The 20,171-nt window shown below is 39.7% G+C and overlaps 1 protein-coding gene across 11 annotated transcripts in view; it reads left to right on the plus strand.

Moving 5' to 3' along the window:
• The first annotated feature begins 10,416 nt into the window (after positions 1-10,416).
• Positions 10,417-20,171, plus strand: part of PRRC2C (proline rich coiled-coil 2C) — a 98,713-nt gene continuing 88,958 nt past the window's right edge. For all 11 annotated transcript variants that reach the window (XM_082670460.1, XM_082670465.1, XM_082670467.1 and 8 more), the window contains exon 1: positions 10,417-10,691. The gene's annotated coding sequence lies outside the window, so the exon portion shown is untranslated. The remainder of the gene's footprint in view (positions 10,692-20,171) is intronic.

The following is a 20,171-nucleotide window of genomic DNA, read 5'->3' on the forward strand; positions in this document are numbered from 1 at the left end:
TTTTAGGCCATGAGGCATGTGGGAGCTTAGCTCCCCCACCAAGGATCAAACCCACACCCCCTGCACTGGAAGGTGAAGTCTTAACAACTGGACCACCAGGGAAGTCGTCCAAGATACTTTAAAATCCTCAAACATGCCATGTTCCCTTGGGTTTAGGGGTGTCTTTCCACATGATGCTTCCTCTGCCTGCACCATTCTTCACCCTTCTCTATATGCAAGCCAGATGCCTCTCTTTCCCCAAACACTGTCCCACCAAATACTGCAATTACCTCCCCCATCACAGACACACACTCACTCTTAACATACACCCATATACGTAGCTAATTCCTATAAAATGTTAGGATCCATCTTCCCTGACCAGCCCTCTCTGCATATTTGGTTTAGGTGTCCATTCTTCTGGCTCACATGGTACCTTTTAATTCCCTCATCAGAGCATTTATCACCATTAGTTATAATTGCTTGTAATTTTTTTAACCTCCCCCTTTCTCATCCCACTTGATTATACACTCCCTGAGAGCAGGAGTTTAGACTGTCTTACTTGTTGAAGGAAAAAAGAAAAGTTAAGTATAACATATATAAAGTTAAATGTCCCATACTAAAATTAAAGCAAATAATACAGATTTATGATATACATCATGACATTTACAAATAGCAAATACAGTTTGAGTAATGTATTAAGAATTCCCACCCCCCAAAATAAAAAATGCTTATAGGGCTTCCCTGGTGGCGCAGTGGTTGAAAGTCCGCCTGCCGATGCAGGGGACACGGGTTCGTGCCCCGGTCCGGGAAGATCCCACATGCCGCGGAGCAGCTGGGCCCGTGAGCCATGGCTGCTGAGCCTGCGCGTCCGGAGCCTGTGCTCCGCAACGGGAGAGGCCACAACAGTTAGAGGTCCGCGTACCGAAAAAAAAAAAAAAAAAAAAAAGAATTCCCATTCCATTTATTTTCTGTGATCCACTTCAAAAAAGGTAAATTCTTCCCCTGACATTAGGTCATCTCTGTGACTTAATAAAGTTCTATACTTATTAGCAAGTTCAATACTTATTAGCAAGACTGATGCCAATTCTTTAAAGCAAAATTCCCTCTAGGCTGATTTTTTTTTTTTTTTTTTGGTGGGGGGGCTACACCTCACGGCATGCAGAACTTCCCTGACCAAGGATCGAACCGGCGCCTCCTGCAGTGGAAGTGTGGAGTCTTAACCACTGGACCACCAGGGAAGTCCCCTCTAGGCTGATTTAAGGAAACTTTCTTCTAATACAAGGCAACAATAGTTATGATTTGTTAACAATGCACTTCATCCTAATAAGCCCTTAAACCCTTAACTAGTACCATGGGCTGGCTGACCAGCCCAGAAGTCACACTGCTAGAGAACAGGCAACAGGCTGTTGCTCATTGTTTTTTTCTTCCACTGTTCCTGGAAAAAACTTACCTTTTGCAAATTTGGGTGCTGAACAAAAAATAATAATAAAAATCTTGAGCCCAAATTTTCTTTCATTCTTCGACTTTAGATAAAGGTCAAAATGTTAAGCAAATAACCAGAACTTATATTTGCATGGTACCACGTAAGCGTAAATACTTTCTCACTACCTCCTCATTTCATAACATTGATAAAGTTGGATAATTAATGCATTGCTGAATTGTTGATTCAATTTGAATTTTAAGGAGAGTGACTGGGGATTTCACTCTAAATCAGTAATCTAGTTACTTTAGTGTTTTTAATTGTATCAGACCAAATTACTGATGATTTATTACTTAATGATTTTAAGCAACTGTATTTCTTGCTTTTGGTGTTAATCTTTTAACAATGGATAGTATTTGTTCATGCTTATTCTTTCTGTGCTTTTTAAAGAATCACTTTAAATCACCTTCTGTCATTGAGTTGAGGGAGATTTCACCAGCAATGGTCATGCAGCATAACGCTCTACCAGCAAGAAAAGAGCCTGATCTAGTTAACAGCATCAGTCACTGTACCTGAAGGTCACAGAGCAAGTGATGAAGAGATACAGTCCTTGAGTGAAGGGTCAGAGAAAGTATGCAAAGAACCTTCCAGACTGCATCAGCTTTGAAGTTAGACCTAAGTTCAAAACACCAACTCTAGCACCGATTAGCATTGTGAGCTTAAAGCAAGCCCCTTATCCTTTTTGAGCCCAGTTTTATGATCCGTATTGCAATTTGCCACGTAAAATGATATGTGTAAAGGACCCAGAACAGTGCTGGCCAGCAAGCATGTGATAATTTGCAGCTATAACGGTGTAGAAGAAGTTAATGCAGCACTAACAGTCCAGTGAGAACCACAGAACTGATGTGTTCAGTTGCTGCCAGGGGCTCCTAAGGCCTAACTTCTTGGTTTGCTGCAGCCTGGCTAACCCCTCAAGATTAAAAGAACCTTCTCTGGCATCAGAAAAGGCTCCCTTCCTGTTAGTGGTCTCCAGAAAGGGCATCTTCTCAGGCAGATTGTAGAGATCAAAAGGAGACTATAATGTGGAAGAACTTTAGAACTAAGATCTATGGCTCCACTTCATTGCAGCCACCATAGGGTGACCAACAATCCACTTTGCCCTGGACTGAGAAGTTTTTTGGATCATGGGACCTTCGGTACTAACACCACGAAAGTCTCATGCAAACTGAGATGATTCATTATCCTAGCATTTTCCAAGGTTGGGCAGGTGGCCTGGTAACATGTAGCCTAATAGGTGGTACTATTTTATTAATCATGATTAACACTTTCCAATTAAAAATCTCATACAGGTAATAATGAATATTGAAGAGTTTCATTTCACTGCAATTTACCCAGTCTGTTAAATACTTTGAGAAGCTTTTTCTCAATTCTCTTTCAATCACTATTCCTCTTTTCTTTTCTTCCTATCAAGACAGTGCCCTATAAAGTTAACAATGGTCCAATCCCTCGAGTATTGTGCTTGCTATTAATTCCCATTTGAAGCAATTATCTCACTGATACTCTCAGCAACTCAAAGAAATATTTCTGAAATAACTGTTTAATTAACCCCAGCAGGAATAAAAATGGAGAATACAAAGAAATAAAATCTGAACTGCGTGTGAACTACCGATACGCTGTAACACATGAAATTCTATTTTCCAATAGAAGCCTGAAAGTTATTCAAAATACCTAATCCCAGTGCTAACAAAGAAATGTACTATCATGAAATAATGCCATTTACAGCAACATGGATTGACCTAGAGATTATCATACTAAGTGAAATAAGTCAGACGGAGAAAGACAAGTATCATATGATTTCACTTATATGTGGAATCAAAAAAATCTTCAAAAAATGATAAAAATGAACTTATTTACAAAACAGAAACAGACTCACAGACACAGAAAACAAACATGGTTACCAAAGGCGAAGTGATGGGGGAGGGATAAATTAGGAGCTTGGGATTAACAGATACACACTACTTTATATAAAATAGATAAACAACAAGGTCCTACGTATTGCACGGGGAACTATATTCACTATCTTATAATGACCTATAATGGAAAAGAATCTGAGAAAGCATATATATATACACATATATATATAATTTTTTAACATCTTTATTAGAGTATAATTGCTTTATAATGGTGTGTGAGTTTTTGCTTTATAACAAACTGAATCAGTTATACCTATACATATGTCCCCATATCTCTTCCCTATTACACCTCCCTCCCTCCCACCCTCCCTATCCCACCCCTCTAGGTGGTCACAAAGCCCTGAGCTGATCTCCCTGTGCTATGCGGCTGCTTCCCACTAGCTATCTATTTTATGTTTGGTAGTGTATATATGTCCATGCCACTCTCTCACTTTGTCCCAGCTTACCCTTCCCCCTCCCCGTATCCTCAAGTCCATTCTCTAGTAGGTCTGCATCTTTATTTCCATCTTGCTCCTAGGTTCTTCTGACCATTTTCTTCTTTTTTTAGATTCCATATATATGTGTTAGCATATGGTATTTGTTTTTCTCTTTCTGACTTACCTCACTCTGTACGACAGTCTCTAGGTCCATCCATCTCACTACAAATAACTCAGTTTCGTTCCTTTTTATGGCTAAGTAATATTCCATTGTATATATGTGCCACATCTTCTTTATCCATTCATCTGTTGATGGGCACTATATATAGATTTTTTAAAAAAAGGGAAATGTACTACAACCTTACTTCTCTTAATTACTATGTAGCAATAAATGATTTGAATTGGTGGCTTCACTTTTACATTTTACATACAATTGGTTGGGCAGCAAAAAAATTAAAAGTGACTTATACTTTGAGAAATGCTACAGGCAGCAGCCAAAGTTACAACTTTAGAGGTAATAATTGAGTACTGTATTTACATCCATCAGCAATATATCAATTTTCTATTATCTGCCCTAAAACATTAAGAAATCACCTTTTCTGTATCTTCAATTACCACCTGCCTAGTTTCCTTTGTAATCTTTTCTATTTTGCATTCCCTAGACCCACTCCCTTTCCTATTGGTCTCTGGATCCGTGCCCTCTATCATTTACTCACTACCTGACTTGTAACTTCCAGCCTAAGGCAAAACTGTGAACCAGTAAGTCTCTTTCCTCTAGTTCCTTCCTCTTCCCCTCCTTTCTTCTCCATGATATTCTCTGTTCATTAATGACATTATACCCTCTTGATTTAAATCCACTGCTCCAAGAACTTAGTTTCTCCTCTTAGCTAAGAAAATTGTGGGGAAATTTTGGGTGGACAGTAGACTCCACTTAATTCAAATTTCTTTGACATACGACTTGTGATAAATGAACACTTTTAGCCAAAAATGTACCTTTTATTCCATTATAAAAAGGGGTTGCTGAGCAAATTAAGAATAGTCTGATAAATAATGAAAATCTTTATCCTTTACATATATTTTTATATAACATATATAGTAATATATTTAGTATATAACATCTTACAAGTTGGCAAAAGGTAATTTTTCAAAACACTGGCAATATGTTTTCTTTATTAGCAAAATTACAATATCTGTTGAGGTTTATATAATGAGATTACATTTTCATACAGTATTTGGGTATTATGGTTTTCATTATATCAGGCTCATACTATTTCACAATTTTACTAATTAAGATTTGCTGGGCCATTGGTGAAAGGAAACCAAAATTGTCATGTGCACATAAATATTTAAGAAACACTATTACTAATGAAGAATGATACCTTCATTGGTTCTTTTGTTTTTCACCTCATACCCCATAAATGTTCAGTACCTATGGGTTTATAGAATCAATCCCAATGAGAAGGGTAGAAACAATAAAACTGCTAGCAGATAAGCCTGGGCAATCACAAAGTAGGTCATACTGTTTGGAGAATCAATTTGTTTTCAGTAAGAAACTAGGTTGCCCTATTTCATATATCAATTGGCAATTTGATGTTAACCTAAAATTAATGTTTAAAAAGCAGAACTGGAAATTAAATGCAAGTTTTCATTCAAACTGTCATGAAAACATTTTTGTTATGACAAATTTATCTACACTAAAAGGGTGTTAGGAGAGACGCAAATAATCCAAAACAAAATAAAATTTTTAAAGAGTATTATTTGGCTTTGAACACTGTACCAATATCTAGAGATTGCAGTGAGATTTTCCCCAAGATATTGGAAATAAGGATAATACGACTGCTTCCTGAAAGCTAAACTTTAAGATTATATACAATGCATATGAGCAGAAGTAGGCAAAGTCACCTTTAAAACACAAACTGGGGCTTACCTGGTGGCGCAGTGGTTGAGAGTCCGCCTGCCGATGCAGGGGACGCGGTTCGTGCCCCGGTCCAGAGGGATCCCACATGCCGCGGAGCGCCTGGGCCCATGAGCCATGGCCGCTGAGCCTGCGTGTCCAGAGCCTGTGCTCCACAACTGGGGAGGCCACAACAGTGAGAGGCCAGCGTACCGGAAAAAAAAAAAAAAAAAAAAAAAAAAAACTGGCCTGACTTGATTGTAACTTGACTTTTAATGAAGAATATTGTTAAGAGGTTTGGGTAGCCATGGAAACAGAGAAAAGAGCATACAGGGTCACTTTAGGGTCAATGCCCATCCAAATGTTGTCAGGAGAGAAGGAGCCCAAATCAACAGTGCAGCAGGATGCCCCGACTATATTGGAGATCAATGTACAAAGTTGCAACCATTGGAAACTGAGTATTTCTACCTCTGGGACAAAACAGTCCGGTCATGGAGTTAGATGAATCAAGAAGTGTCTGTATACACAACTCCACTTGTTCTGAACCTGTGCTCATCAAGCAACCTTCTGTTAATGCCTTTGGTTTCCTGAGTAGGTTTGTCTACATAGAAAATGCGCTGGCTTTGCAATCTTGAGTATTCAGGTATATAAATTACAGCTCTTGGAAATCAACAACTATTCTGGCTGTATACACCAGTCTTGTGATCTCAGTTAAGGTAAGTTCATCTGATGGCCGGAGCTGTTCTACATTGCTAATGAAAGATATTTCTGTTCTAAAATACTCTAGACAACATCCTAGAGTATTTTGGAAAATTCACCAAAGTTATGCTTCCCTGTCTGCCTGGGGACAGTCAGCAGGCCTTTCGCTGGCAATGACCCTATATCAGCCAAGCTTTTCCATTTCAAAAAACTATTGATTATCAGTGGGGTGGGGGTTGAGTGCCTGTGATTTACCTCTCTTTATTATTTTATTTATTCCAACATTGCTACGGTGACAATTTCATGACCACAGTGGTATAGAAGACAGCTCAGACCAGGAGAGGTGGTAGGTAACCTTTGGATATAAAATATACCATAAACAATTTATAAAGTGGACACAAGTTACCATCTACTACACATCCACCATATGTTTAAACACAGTATTATCATTACAGTCTCTCACTTACAGATATCCTTGCCTGCCTATGTTACACATGCCTGGTAAAACTCAGCATGGGTGAATCTTTCTACCTTTTCTGTAGCTGTACCAAAAGAGCTAACATTGCTGGAGAAATCATATGAATAAACTGAATGGCATATTTTAGATCCATAATCACAACTTCAAAAAATGCTCTCAGCAGATCATGCGAATCCTACTCTTCCTCACACTAGGTTTACTTTTTCACTCTCTGAGATAACTTTTGAATCTCCTTCTCCTCAAACTCCTACATACCAAGCCCTCTCAACAGATTACTTTGCTCCCTACTTCGCTGAGAAAATAGAAGCCATCAATGGGACTTCCCTTATGCTCCCATCATCAAATCATCAATTGTCCCTAGAGCTGCAACTATCTTCTCCTCCATCAGTGCTCTGGACTCACCTCTTCACACCTTCTCATGGATTTCTCTCTTTTAGTTTCCCTCTCTCTATTACATAATTGCCACCTCTTCCCTCTTCTGGATTATTCCTATTATCATACAAACATGATCTATTGTCTCCAATGTTTTAAAATGTCTCTCTTTACTCCACATCTCTCCAGCCACTACTTTCTTTCCCTGTCATGACAGAGTTCAAGTTCTGGAAAGAATGGTTTATCTATAGTCTCCACTTTCTCAACATCTATCTAATTTTTAGCTCACTACCATATGGCTTTCTGACCTCACTGCTCCACCAAAAATTCTTGTAAAAGATACCAGTAACCTCCATGTTGCCAAATACAACGGACACTTCTGGCTCCTTCTTCATAAGACTTGACCTCTCAGCAGCATTTAACATAGTCGATTGCTCACACTTTCTTACAACACTCTCCTCTCTTGGCTTCTGTGACATCACCCTCTTGGGTTTTCCAGTTCTCTGGCATCTGCTCAGTGTTCTTTGCTTAATCCTCCACCTCCACCTAACCTCCAAATGTTGTTGTTCTTTAGGTCTAGCCCTTTATTCTTTTGTTTCTCTAATCTCTCTCTCTGAGTTATCTTATCTCTTCCCACTGCTTGAAACACGTGAAGTACATATGAAACATGTCTATGAAGAGCAAATCTCTATCTCCAACCCCAACCTTCCCTCTGAGCCCAAGACATCCATGTCAACTGCATACTTTATCTACAGTTGGACACTATGTGAACACCTCAAATTTAACATGCCTAAAATCTAATTGTTCTCAATTTTTTCTTTTTAATATTTAATTTTTATTGCTCCACCAACCAAACTGCTTTCCTTCCCTCTCCCAACCCCATGGTCTCTATAAATGTCACTGTCATCCACCCAATTGTTCAAGCCATAAACCTATGTCATCGTTGTTTTTTTTTAATTTTTGGCCGCATTGTGCAGCATGCAGGATCTTAGGTCCCTGACCAGAGATGGAACCTGTGCCCCCTGCAGTGGAAGTGCAGAGTCTTAACCACTGGACTGCCAGGGAAGTCCCTAAATCTACGTCATCATTGATTCTTCTCTCTTCTTCACACCTTCCCCTCACTTAGAAGTGATCATCTCCCACAAGCAAATATATTCTAGCTCTAAAAATATATACCAAACCTGTCTACTTCTCTCCATCCCACAGCCTCTTATCCTACTCCAAGCTACTATCATTCTTCACTACTGTAATTACTTCATTACTGCCTAGTGGGGCTCCTTGCTTCTATTCTCACCTCCCTTTAATCCATTCTTCACACTCTTCACTCAGCAGTAACAGTGAGCTCCTTAAAATGGAAAATCAGACCATGTGACTCCCCTTCTTAAAATCTTCCAATGACTTTTCACTGTACCTGGAAGACATTCTGAACTCCTTACCCTGGCCTCCAAGGCCCCTCTAAGCCTAGCCCTTGTCTCTCCTTTTAGTTTCATCTTGTGCCACTCTCTCTTAACTAAGCTCCAGACAGACTCCTCCTAGTTCCTAGAACATTCCAAGCTCTTTCCCAAATCAGGGCACTTGTAATTGCAGTTCATTTGGTCCAGAGCACTTTTCCACCTACTCTATGCATTGCTGAGTAGGTCCCTACTCTTATCATTTAGGTCCCAGTTTAAATGGCACCTTCTCAGAAAGGTACTCACTGACCACATAAAGTAAATCTGGAGTGCCTGTCTTCCTGGTTATTCTTTTCTTCCTTCCTGTTTCCCTTCCTTCCTTCCCTCTGTCTTTCCTTCCTTCCTGACCTTCTTTTCTCTCCCTTTTTTTCCCAGTTATTCTTTACCTTAATATCCTGTTTGTTTCCTTCACTGCACATATCCGAATCTACTATGTGATCTGCATCACTACACTGTTTCATTAGGACCAAGATCTTAACTTTTCTTTACCTTTGTATCCCAGTACCTAGCACATATAGTAGGTGCTCAATAAATATTTGGTGAGTCAATAACACAAACTTGAGAAGTAGGTGTTATTATCTCCATTTTACAAAATGAGAAAACTGAATTTAAGGGATGTTAACTTATCCATACTACATAGTAATTAATTAGCAGAACTGTTCATTCATACCTGTTTGAGTCTTATTTTAAAGCCTAAAAAATATGTAATCCTTTTTGTATCTTAAACACAATGCTATATATACTTACATAAGCATGCACACTATATACACACATGTATGCACTATATATGTATACACACATTTATCATTTGTTTCTCATAACAATTTTATCACTCACAAAAATTTTTCTGATTGTAAAATCTGGAAATTACAGAAAGCCATGCATAAAATATTTTTAAACATCTGATGGCTCTAAGAAAACTATTGTTAAAGTACTTAGCATTATAAACCTTTCAGAGTACTTTTTTTTTTTTTTTTTTGCGGTATGCGGGCCTCTCACTGTTGTGGCCTCTCCCATTGTGGCGCACAGGCTCCGGACGCGCAGGCTCAGCGGCCACGGCTCACGGGCCCAGCCGCTCCGCGGCATGTGGGATCTTCCCGGACCGGGTCACGAACCCGCCTCCCCTGCATCGGCAGGCGGACTCTCAACCACTGCGCCACCAGGGAAGCCCCAGAGTACATTTTAAAGTCTTTTTTTTTTCTATGACTATGCATATATGTGTGTTTTTAATAGCATATTTAGGGCATAAGCGTATTATGGCTTAAGCATTCCCTTGTCCTTAAACATTATTCTGAATTTAATGGCTTCCAAATATTCCATAATATTGGTGTAACATAATGCATTTATCTCTGTATCTTTATTAACAAACAGGTTTTGGTATTATGAATACTGAGTATTGTGTATGTACATTTCTAGAAAATACCGATACTGCCAAATACCAAGGTTAAAGATTATGCATAGTTTTATTTTGATACACACTGCCAAAGTGTTGTTTTAACCAATTCACACAACTATCCAGCACCTACAAGAGTGCTCACTTCCGTGAGGCATAACAACCTGTAATGAGGTCTCTAAGAGTTCCTGGAGAGATCTCAGGCGAAATCTTCACCCTGCATCTTGAGCTCTGATCGCAGTAACTCCCTCGGTCCAGCAAGCGGCGCCGTCGCCTTCCGTCGAGGTTGGGTCGTCACGGAGACCTCACGTGATCCGGCCGTCTCTGCGCCGGGGGGCGGTCTTGCGGGGATTTGCCTTACGTACGCCGCCGCATGACGTCGTACGTAGGGGCTGGCTAGCCGCCATCTTGCTTCTTTTTCTCGCTCGCTATTTCCCTCTCGAGAAGGAGCGAAAGTGCTTTGGCGGTTTGTCCATCCGCAGCTTCGGCTCTCTGGGGCCCGGGGTCCTTACAGCCGCCCCCTACCCCTAATTTCCCCTTCCCCTCCCCCCTATCAGAGCTCTGCGGAGCCCCTCGAAGCGCGCAGGCACACTCAGCTTGACACTCATCCTGGCCGGTAAGGAAAGCGAGGGCGTAGGAGCTGCGATCAAAGCGGGCCCTATCCGGGAGGGCTGGCGTGGGGCGGCCCGGGGCGTGGGAGCACACGCCGACCTGGCGCCCAGAGACGAGGGAGCCGCGTGGAGAGGGCCTTGGGTCCGGGCATCCTCTTTTTCTCTTTGGCTACCATCATCTCTGCTTCTGGGGGAGCCTCGGCCTCCTGCTTGGGGAGCGGGAAAAACCGGAGTCAGACCCGCCCCATGTGGTCTGCAGCGGGAGTTCCGGACCCGTCGGCCTCCTCCCACTCAGGCCCTGTAGGGGGATTACGCGCGTTGCCGGGTAAGGGAAGGGAGTTTCCTTCCCGCGGGATAGGCGGGTGCGCGGTCTCTTTTCCTAGTGTGGGTATGTGTCCCCCCAAACAACTCAGAGGCTCATCTAGGCTCTTTAATGCCTACCTCTTCTTCATGTTTAGTGAGGGTGAAAATTGCAATGAGTAGTGTGCGGGAGAGACCGGGTTAAAGGCCGGGCTCGGTGAGAGGCTCTTCGGGGAATGAGGACCAGTCCTACTTCCGCTAGGGACGTGCTTCCCCAACTCCAGAGGCGGGTTCGGATAGTCTTTTCTCACCCTAGGCCTCTTCATCCGCTAACCTGCTTGGTGAATCTCACTTCGCAGCTTTTTCTCTTTGAGATAGCATTAGTGTTGGTGTTACGGTAAAGGCCCCACTTTAGGGCTTGAAGAAAAGGGCATAGGGGGCCAATAGGAGCACTGATAAATTCTTCCTTCCCTTGAGAGGAATGTGTCTAATTCCTTTAAAGGGATGTGTATATGTTTTGACTTGATCTGAGATTCTTTTGAGGTTTCCGACGTGTCTGATGTTTGCTGGCTTCTAAGGCTAGCCGGATTTCCGCATTGACCGATCTTCAGACTATGTCCATAGATTCATACCTCGCCAGGGTACTTAGAATTGTACAGTAGGCAACTGTGCTGTAAGATTTTCATTTGGAATGCCCCCAGAAGAATCGGGATTTTTGATTAAATGCTTGATAGCTTATTCCCGCAAATAAAAATGATAGGGTGATACTTAAACGCCCACTAAGCCCAACTCCAGCATTTGTTAGAAGTAGATTAACCTCCTCTGTTGGTAATTAAGATGCTGCTCAGACTGGAGCCATTTTTAGGTGTGTGTCATAAATGCACTGCAGCATCTTTTCTGGTTCACTTCAAATGCATTGATCCCCTAAAAAAAGGAATAGATTGAATTTGAGTTTCTAGCATATAGTCAACGAGTAATTCTCTCCTTTTCCATAATGGAATTTTCAGAATATAGACTTTTTACTTTTGTGTTTCGGTATGTGGCTGTTTTCCCTCCACTAGTTGACCTTTTACCATGTACTGAGCACATAAATAAGCTCTTTACAGACATTCTCTTTGTTAATCCTACAGCAAGCCTTTGAGGGAGGTACTATCATCATCCCCATTTTACAGATGAGGAAATGAAATCTGAGAAATTAAAGTAGTTTGACCAAGGTCACACAGCAGTTATTGATGGTGCTGTATAGATTCAAACCCAGGTTGTCTAAACGCAAAGGGGATGCTCTAAGCTGTCGAACTGCCTCCCTGTTTCTTGTAATTTTGCAAACTATAGGACCTAAATAAGATACAGCATTATTAACCTAGTTTTTGTTTTCCTTGACTTAGTATAGAAACATGGTTGCATGTGAAGGTTAAAGTGTTCCAAGGTGTAAAAAATACATTATAGCTACTCTGGGGATAGAAAAGCCAGTCGAGTAAAACTCAAATGCTGTGGTATGACAGATAAGTTTTAAATTTTGATATCTGGCCTATATTATTGATAAAATATTTCCTCATCTGTAAAATGGAGATGATAATAGTAGTAACTCCTTCAAAGGCTTGCTGTAGGTTTATCACAGATAATGTATGTAAAGAGCTTATTACTGTGCTCAGTACATAGTAAAAGGTCAACTAGTAGTGGAAGGAGAATGACAGAATACTGGTAGAAGAAAATACTCTTCTTCCAAGCAGTGGGTAACCTGTATATTCTCAGAATGGAGTATACCTTTGGGAACTTAAGAAATAGTTTTCCTTTTTTTTTTTTTAAGGCTTTTTTGGACTTAAATATCTTTTTTTTCTTTTTTTTTACACTTATATATTGGGTTTTGTTTCTTAAAGATTTCTTCATGTTCTAGAGTCAGTACCCCTGTGATCAGTATATTGGGCATAGCTGAAAATACAGAAGTTCTGCCTCATTCAAAGTCCCTGTCTCCCCTCTACCCCTACCCCACCCCACCATCCTTATGGTAAGATGTCTTTGAAGATTATATTATGTCCTCCTCTCCCTCCAAGTGGTTTCCTTCTTCCCCCAGACCCCAAACACCACTTCAGTTTGTAATTCAGTTGAGGAACTCGTTTTTCAGATGCTATTTATGCCATATTTGTGTAAGGCACGAATTGATCATTCATAAAATGTTGACACAAGCTGGTATAGAACCCTATTCTTACCATGAAGGAGATCCAAAAGTTGTGTCTGCCTGAGTTATGACTAATATACTTTCAGTAAAGCGAGCCTTGTCATCTTATGAATAGGCTGACACAATGAAAGCTTGTCTCAGTCTGTGTTAACTGTTGCTTCGAAGTCTTGAGAATTAATAACTTAGTTTTGAGTCATAACATTTAAAAATTCTCAATAATGCCATTGATGCATCAGTCAGGACATCTTTGGGGGTAAAAGTGTTCTCTAGAGAGGGTGATTTCAGTAAAGTTTTTATTGTATGTGTGTCCTCCCCCCCTTCCCCAAAGGCTAAATGTAGTCTGACCCTTTTGCCAGTTATATTTCTAGTCATTATTTTGCTCTAGATTGACAGAATGCCTGTCACATTTTGGGGGCTTTGTGTGCACATATTTTCTGGCAAATCAGAACAAGGACTATTACTGAGTTTCAACAGTTGTCTAGTTGACAGAAACTTTTATGTGGTTATCCTATACCTAGAGTTGAACACAAGATAGCAGTGGAATTATTACTGTTAATGTAATGTACTCACCCATGTGTGGTGCTGCTAGGTGCTCTACATTAAAGAAGAGCAGGACATAATCAGCAATTGTGAAGCACATCTAGTATTAAAAAAACACTATTGGGTGTTTTTTTTTAATTTATTTGATTTTGGCTATGTTGGGTCTTTGTTGCTGCGCATGGGCTTTCTCTAGTTGCGGCGAGCGGGGGCTACTCGAGCGGGGGCTACTCTTCGTCGCGATGCACAGGCTTCTCATTGTGGTGGCTTCTCATTGCAGAGCACGGGCTCTGGGCATGTGGGCTTCAGTAGTTGTGGCATGCGGGCTCAGTAGTTGTGGTTCACGGGCTCTAGAGCACAGGCTCAGTAGTTGTGGCACATGGGCGGCTTAGTTGCTCCGCGGCATGTGGGATCTTCCCGGACCAGGGCTTGAACCCGTGTCCCCTGCATTGGCAGGCATATTCTAAACCACTGCGCCAACCAGGGAAGCCCCAATACTGAGTATTACTTACATAACATTATATAGTAGTTTTCTGTTTCTTGTCTGCCTTCTGATATTAGTCTGTTTTCCTTTACTAGACTGTTTCCGTGTCTTATCACTTTGTACAGTGGTTCGCATGTATCTAGAGTTTATTATATGTAATTGAATAAATGAGATTAGGAAACAGAAAGATTAGACCCACAACTAAGGTTCAACTGACAAATGCCTTAGTGGAGCAAAAGAATACCCCAGTCATTTTTCCCCCTTTATTTACCTATTAGAATAGTATCAGATGCTTTCAAATAGTTTGTGTTTATGTTCTGTACATTGTGAGATTTCTTTGCATCAGATTATCCTTACTAATTTTTAGATTTATTCAACAAACATTACAGATTCTTTTAATTTTGTAAGGCACAGTGCATGAGAGGAAAATGGCTTTTGGTTCGTACTGCCGAGATGTTCACAGTCTTAAGGATTAATATTAAAAGTTATCATGTGATCTTTGGATTCATACCAGAATATAAAAATAAAGATATACAGACAGGTAATGGAAATTTGGGGCAGAAAATTCATATATGGAAAATTGTCCATAGTATATAGGTCGAGTACCCAGTTGGTTACAAGTAAAGGCATGATGGCCAGGAGGGACTAAGAATAATTGTAATTATTAATATTTAGTGAGCACTTACCATGCCGGGCACTGAGCTAAGAACACTTTGAGGATTATCTCTTTCATTCCATACAATAAGCCTAGAATGTGGATTATTTTATTCCCATTACACAACTAGAAAACTGGATTTAAAGAGATGTAGTAATTTGTTCAAAGTTACTTAGCTGGAAGGTGAGATTCAGATTATTGACCCAGAGCCTGAGTGCTTAACTTCTATGCTACATGGATTTCCCAGTGGCCAGTGTTTCTCAAACTTCAGTCATTCACAATTTTTGCTTTATCTTCAAACCATCTGTCAATATTTTTGTTTAATTTAGCTTCCTATCTTTTAATTAAGTGAGTTTAAAAGAAAAATTTATGTGATTATTTGGTGTTAGAGTTTTTTCCCCCCAACATGTGTTAAACATGTAATTTTAAATATTCCTCTACGGACTACTTAAAATCATCTAATATACCATCAGTACTCATTTGTATCCTACCCTTTGGGACATAACTGCTATAAGAAATGAATACTGCATAGGATCAGGCAGCAGTTGGAATTAATGAAGGCCAGAAGTGATGAAAGCCTAAAAATAGAATAGATTCATCAAACAGGAAATGGCAGCATTATAGGAGTAGAGATATAAGTTAGAGCCTTAACTACATACTTGGGACAACCATTTCCAGGATGAACTGCAAAGTGGAGTGGGTTTATTTAGACAGAGAAATGTAACAGGATGTCTAAGATAATCTATGGCAAGAGAAGGAGAACAAGAATGACTAACTTAAGAAAGAAGTCACTACAGAAATCAGGGTGGAAAAGGAAAATCTCTAAAATAGGATTGTGACAGCCAAATGTAGCAGAGTTCAGAAAAATATGTGAGATAGGGCTCTTGGATTTGGCTTGAGTGATCCTTGGTGACCCTAAGAGAATTTAAGTCAATTAATGAGGCTGAAAGGTTATAAGCAGGGAGGAATAAGTAGTGAGACCTCTTGATTTTTAGGTGTGTTGAATACTCAAAATGAGCTCTGGACTAGGAGTTTGAAAATCTGGGGTTAATCCTTTTGTCACTTGGGGGCAAGTGACTTGGCTTCTTCAAGTTGTGGATACACTATTCATCTGGAAAATAAGGATAATATCGGTTTCCCCTATCTTAGAGGATTGTTACAAAGATCACATTAAATGTATTTCTTATACTTTTTGAGTTTAATATTCTTTGATATCACATGAGTCAACCACATTTAAAACAAAAGGGACGCGTGAAAAGTAGAAAGTTGAATTACGGGAGGATAGGTTCTCAACGAGATTGGAAGATCTCCTCATGGTGCATATGTAGTTAGAGAATGGGTGTCTAGAGAGGTTAATAATCGATCTTCCTCCTTTCCTAATGAATAATCTGAAAGTGCAGGGCTGCTGTATATGGTTGTACCATTTGTGCACTGCACAAAGATGCCTAGCTGAAGGAGGCAACAAGGACTGAAATCTAGCCCTTGATCTGCTTTCAGAGTCCTGTGCCCTGGCTAGGCCTCCAGCAGAAATTGTGCCTCCACTTCTCTTCTCCCTCACAAGACATCAGCCCTCTCACCAAGATGAGTACCTGTATCTTCCCAGAGGGTGTGTTTTTCTATTTGCACAAAGGCCCTGTGGAGGCCAGTGCTCTGAAAGGCTCCTTAAGGAGACATATTAAGGATATGGGTTTAGAGCAACATCAAAAACATTTGGGAGACTGGAGAAATGGTCACTAGGAACAGAAAGCTTAGAACTTATTATGAAAATGGGTTAAGTAGTTGCCCAACAGCAAGTACAGAATTCTAGTTTATCCAGTGTATTTTAAAGATGGGCATTATAACTTATTAAGTGTTTCTAATAATTTGGAAACAAATGTTTATTAAAATATCATATGTAGATTATCAGCTTTCAAAGAGGAAAGAGAATATATGAATAAAACTATACTTAACATTTTAATCTTCAAAAAAACCACTTTATGCTTTTTCAGTTACAATTACAATTTATATTTTTGGCAATATGACTATTGTTGCTTGGCCTATATTTGTATATATTTTTAATGTTATTTATTTTGATGTTTGAACTTTTTTTGGGGGCTGTGTTGGGTCTTCATTGCTGCGTGCAGGCTTTCACTAGTTGTGGCGAGCGGGAGGTACTCTTCGTTGTGGTGCGCGGGCTTCTCATTGCGGTGGCTTCTCTTGTTGTGGAGCACAGGCTCTAGGTGCGTGGGCTTCAGTAGTTGTGGCACGAGGGCTCAGTAGCTGTGGCTCATGGGCTCTAGAGCTCAGGCTCAGTAGTTGTGGCATACGGGCTTAGTTGCTCCGCAGAATGTGGGATCTTCCTGGACCAGGGATCAAACCTGTGTCCCCTGCATTGACAGGTGGATTTCTTTTTTTTTTTTTTTAAACACCTTTATTGGAGTATAATTGCTTTACAACAGTGTGTTAGTTTCTGCTTTATAACAAAGTGAATCAGTTATACATATACATATGTTCCCATATCTCTTCCCTCTTGCGTCTCCCTCCCTCCCACCCTCCCTATCCCACCCCTCTAGGTGGTCACAAAGCCCCGAGCTAATCTCCCTGTGCCATGCGGCTGCTTCCCACTAGCTATCTATTTTACGTTTGGTAGTGTATATATGTCCATGCCATTCTCTCACTTTGTCACAGCTTACCCTTTCCCCTCCCCATATCCTCAAGTCCATTCTCTAGTAGGTGTGTCTTTATTCCCGTCTTACCCCTAGGTTCTTCATGACCTTTTTTTTTTTTCCTTAGATTCCATATATATGTGTTAGCATACGGTATTTGTTTTTCTCTTTCTGACTTACTTCACTCTGTATGACAGACTCTAGGTCCAGGCAGGTGGATTCTTAACCACTGTGCCACCAGGGAAGTCCCTTGGCCTGTATTTTTAAGAAACTGGGGTTTTTTGTTTTGTTTTGTTTTGTTTTTTGTCGTTGTTGTTGTTTTTGCGGTATGCGGGCCTCTCACTGCTGTGGCCTCTCCCGTCGCGGAGCACAGGCTCAGCGGCCATGGCTCACGGGCCCAGCCGCTCTGCGGCATGTGGGATCCTCCCGGACCGGGGCACGAACCCGTGTCCCCTGCATCAGTAGGCGGACTGTCAACCACTGCGCCACCAGGGAAGCCCTAAGTAACTGTTTTTAATGTTAGGTTTAAACTTTGTAGATCTTAATTGAACATAATATGAAGAATTGCTTCTGAAATGGGACAGATAGAGAAATTTTATTTTAAAAGCAGGGAAAGGATGTTATTGAAATAAGCCTTTTGACAGAGATGTGGAAGGTTGGTTATATTGCTGTATAAGTGTTAAAATTTTGATTAAGAAAAATTGGATTTTTTGATATGTGTAGTTACATGTAGCCCACACCACAATTAGGATACAGAATGTAGAAAGATGAAATATCTCCCAACTGTAGAATCAGAGTCTTCTGACATTTTGGAGACACAAAATATCTCTCCTGATGAAGAAAGAGCTATTGAGTAAGGATTGAAAAGTCAAGAATAGCTTATATGTGCTGATTGCTTGATTTCCTGACCTGACCAAAAAATAAATAAATAAATTTCTTTGGTTGTATAGTTATATTTATGACAAATTTGAAAACATGGAAAAAAATGAAAGTAGAAAGTAGGAGAAAGAGATGGGTAGGTTAACATGTCTCAAGACAGATCGTTTTAATGGTAGAGGAATAGAGCCAGTGCTTGGTGGGGAGGGATGCTAACCCATTCTCTACACTTAAAAATTTAAACTTACAATTCCAACCCTTAAAGGCAGCCCTTTAGTTATATGAAAGGTTTAGAATAATTCATGATGTTGGATGAGCATCTTGAACAGAATGCTTCTCTTTTTCTCCCATAAAATCCAACATACTTGCCTTTAAAAAATAAAGTTGACTAAGAACTTATTTATGCATTAGTTTTTATTTACTATCTATAAGTTTTGAAAATGTTATTACCGTTTATTAAGCTCATTATTAAGTACCAGACACCATCTAACAGCTTTATACACGCTTAAATCTCACAACAAACTAGAAGATATAGCCAACAGATGAGGAAATAAAAATTCAGGATTATATTTAATGACTGGAAATGCTTATGCCATAAATATGTGTATGCCACAATTATGCTATAAAAACACGTCGCTACTAAATGTTAGAGCTGGGATTTAAACTGAATCTGTTGTAAGAGAAGTAATTGTGTAATACGAACAGTTTTAAAATACTACAAGTTGTCCAAAAGAGTGCTCTGGCAGTCACCTTATAGAGTAAGTGATAGACACACAGCTTTACTTTGCTGGGATAGTAATTTATAATACAGAAGATTTGATAGCTACATTTCTTTTCTGATAAGGCTTTCTTGGCCTCAGAAACTTAATTCACATATTTCAGTTTCTAAGAACAGTCTGAGCCCTTCTACCATTTTGATTAAAACTGCAACAGATTTATTGGTATTACACTTTGTTTTTAAAAATAACAATTTTTAATGCTTTTGCTGTAGTGCTATTTGTAGTAGAGGCAGTCAACGTGGTGATATTCTTAGCTTTACTATTATAATAGCAGATGATCTTAAAAATATTGGATGTCACTCTAACTTTATTTTTTTAATTTATTTTTTATTGAAGTGTAGTCGATTTACAATGTTGTATTAGTTTCAGGTGTATAGCAAAGTGACTCAGTTATACACATATATATATATTCTTTTTCAGATTTTTTTCCATTATGGGTTATTACAAGATGGTGAATATAGTTCCCTGTGCTGTACAGTAGATCCTTGTTGTTTCTCTTATATATATAGTAGTGTGTATCTGTTAATCCCAAACTCCTAATTTATCCCCCCACCCTTTCCTTGTTGGTAACCATGTTTGTTTTCTATGTCTATGAGTCTTTCTCACAGAAAGTGATATCTCACATGTAAGTGATATCTCACATGTAAGTGATATCTCACATGTAAGTGATATCATATATTTGTCTTTGTCTGATTTACTTCACTTAGTATGATAATCTCTAGGTCCATCCATGTTGCTGCAAATAGTGTTATGTCACTCTGAATAACTAAGTGATTATAACAGTTAGCAATGGAAGTGACCTTAGAAGTTGACCAGTTCAACCTCTCACTCAAAGCAGAAGTTACCTTTTAAAATATTTTTGATAAAGGCTTATCTTGCTGTTGCTTGAACATATGTGGTGCCCAGGAAGACACTGTAGTCAACCTTTAACAGTCATTTTAAGATCTTCTAAATTTCCAAATATTTGAACACCATGATAGCATTCAAACCTCTTCACTTTCACTTGGCTTCCATTATCTGCACGAGGATTTGG

Source organism: Grampus griseus, assembly GCF_964374135.1.
Source record: "Grampus griseus genome assembly, chromosome: 1".
Taxonomy (NCBI): domain Eukaryota; kingdom Metazoa; phylum Chordata; class Mammalia; order Artiodactyla; family Delphinidae; genus Grampus; species Grampus griseus.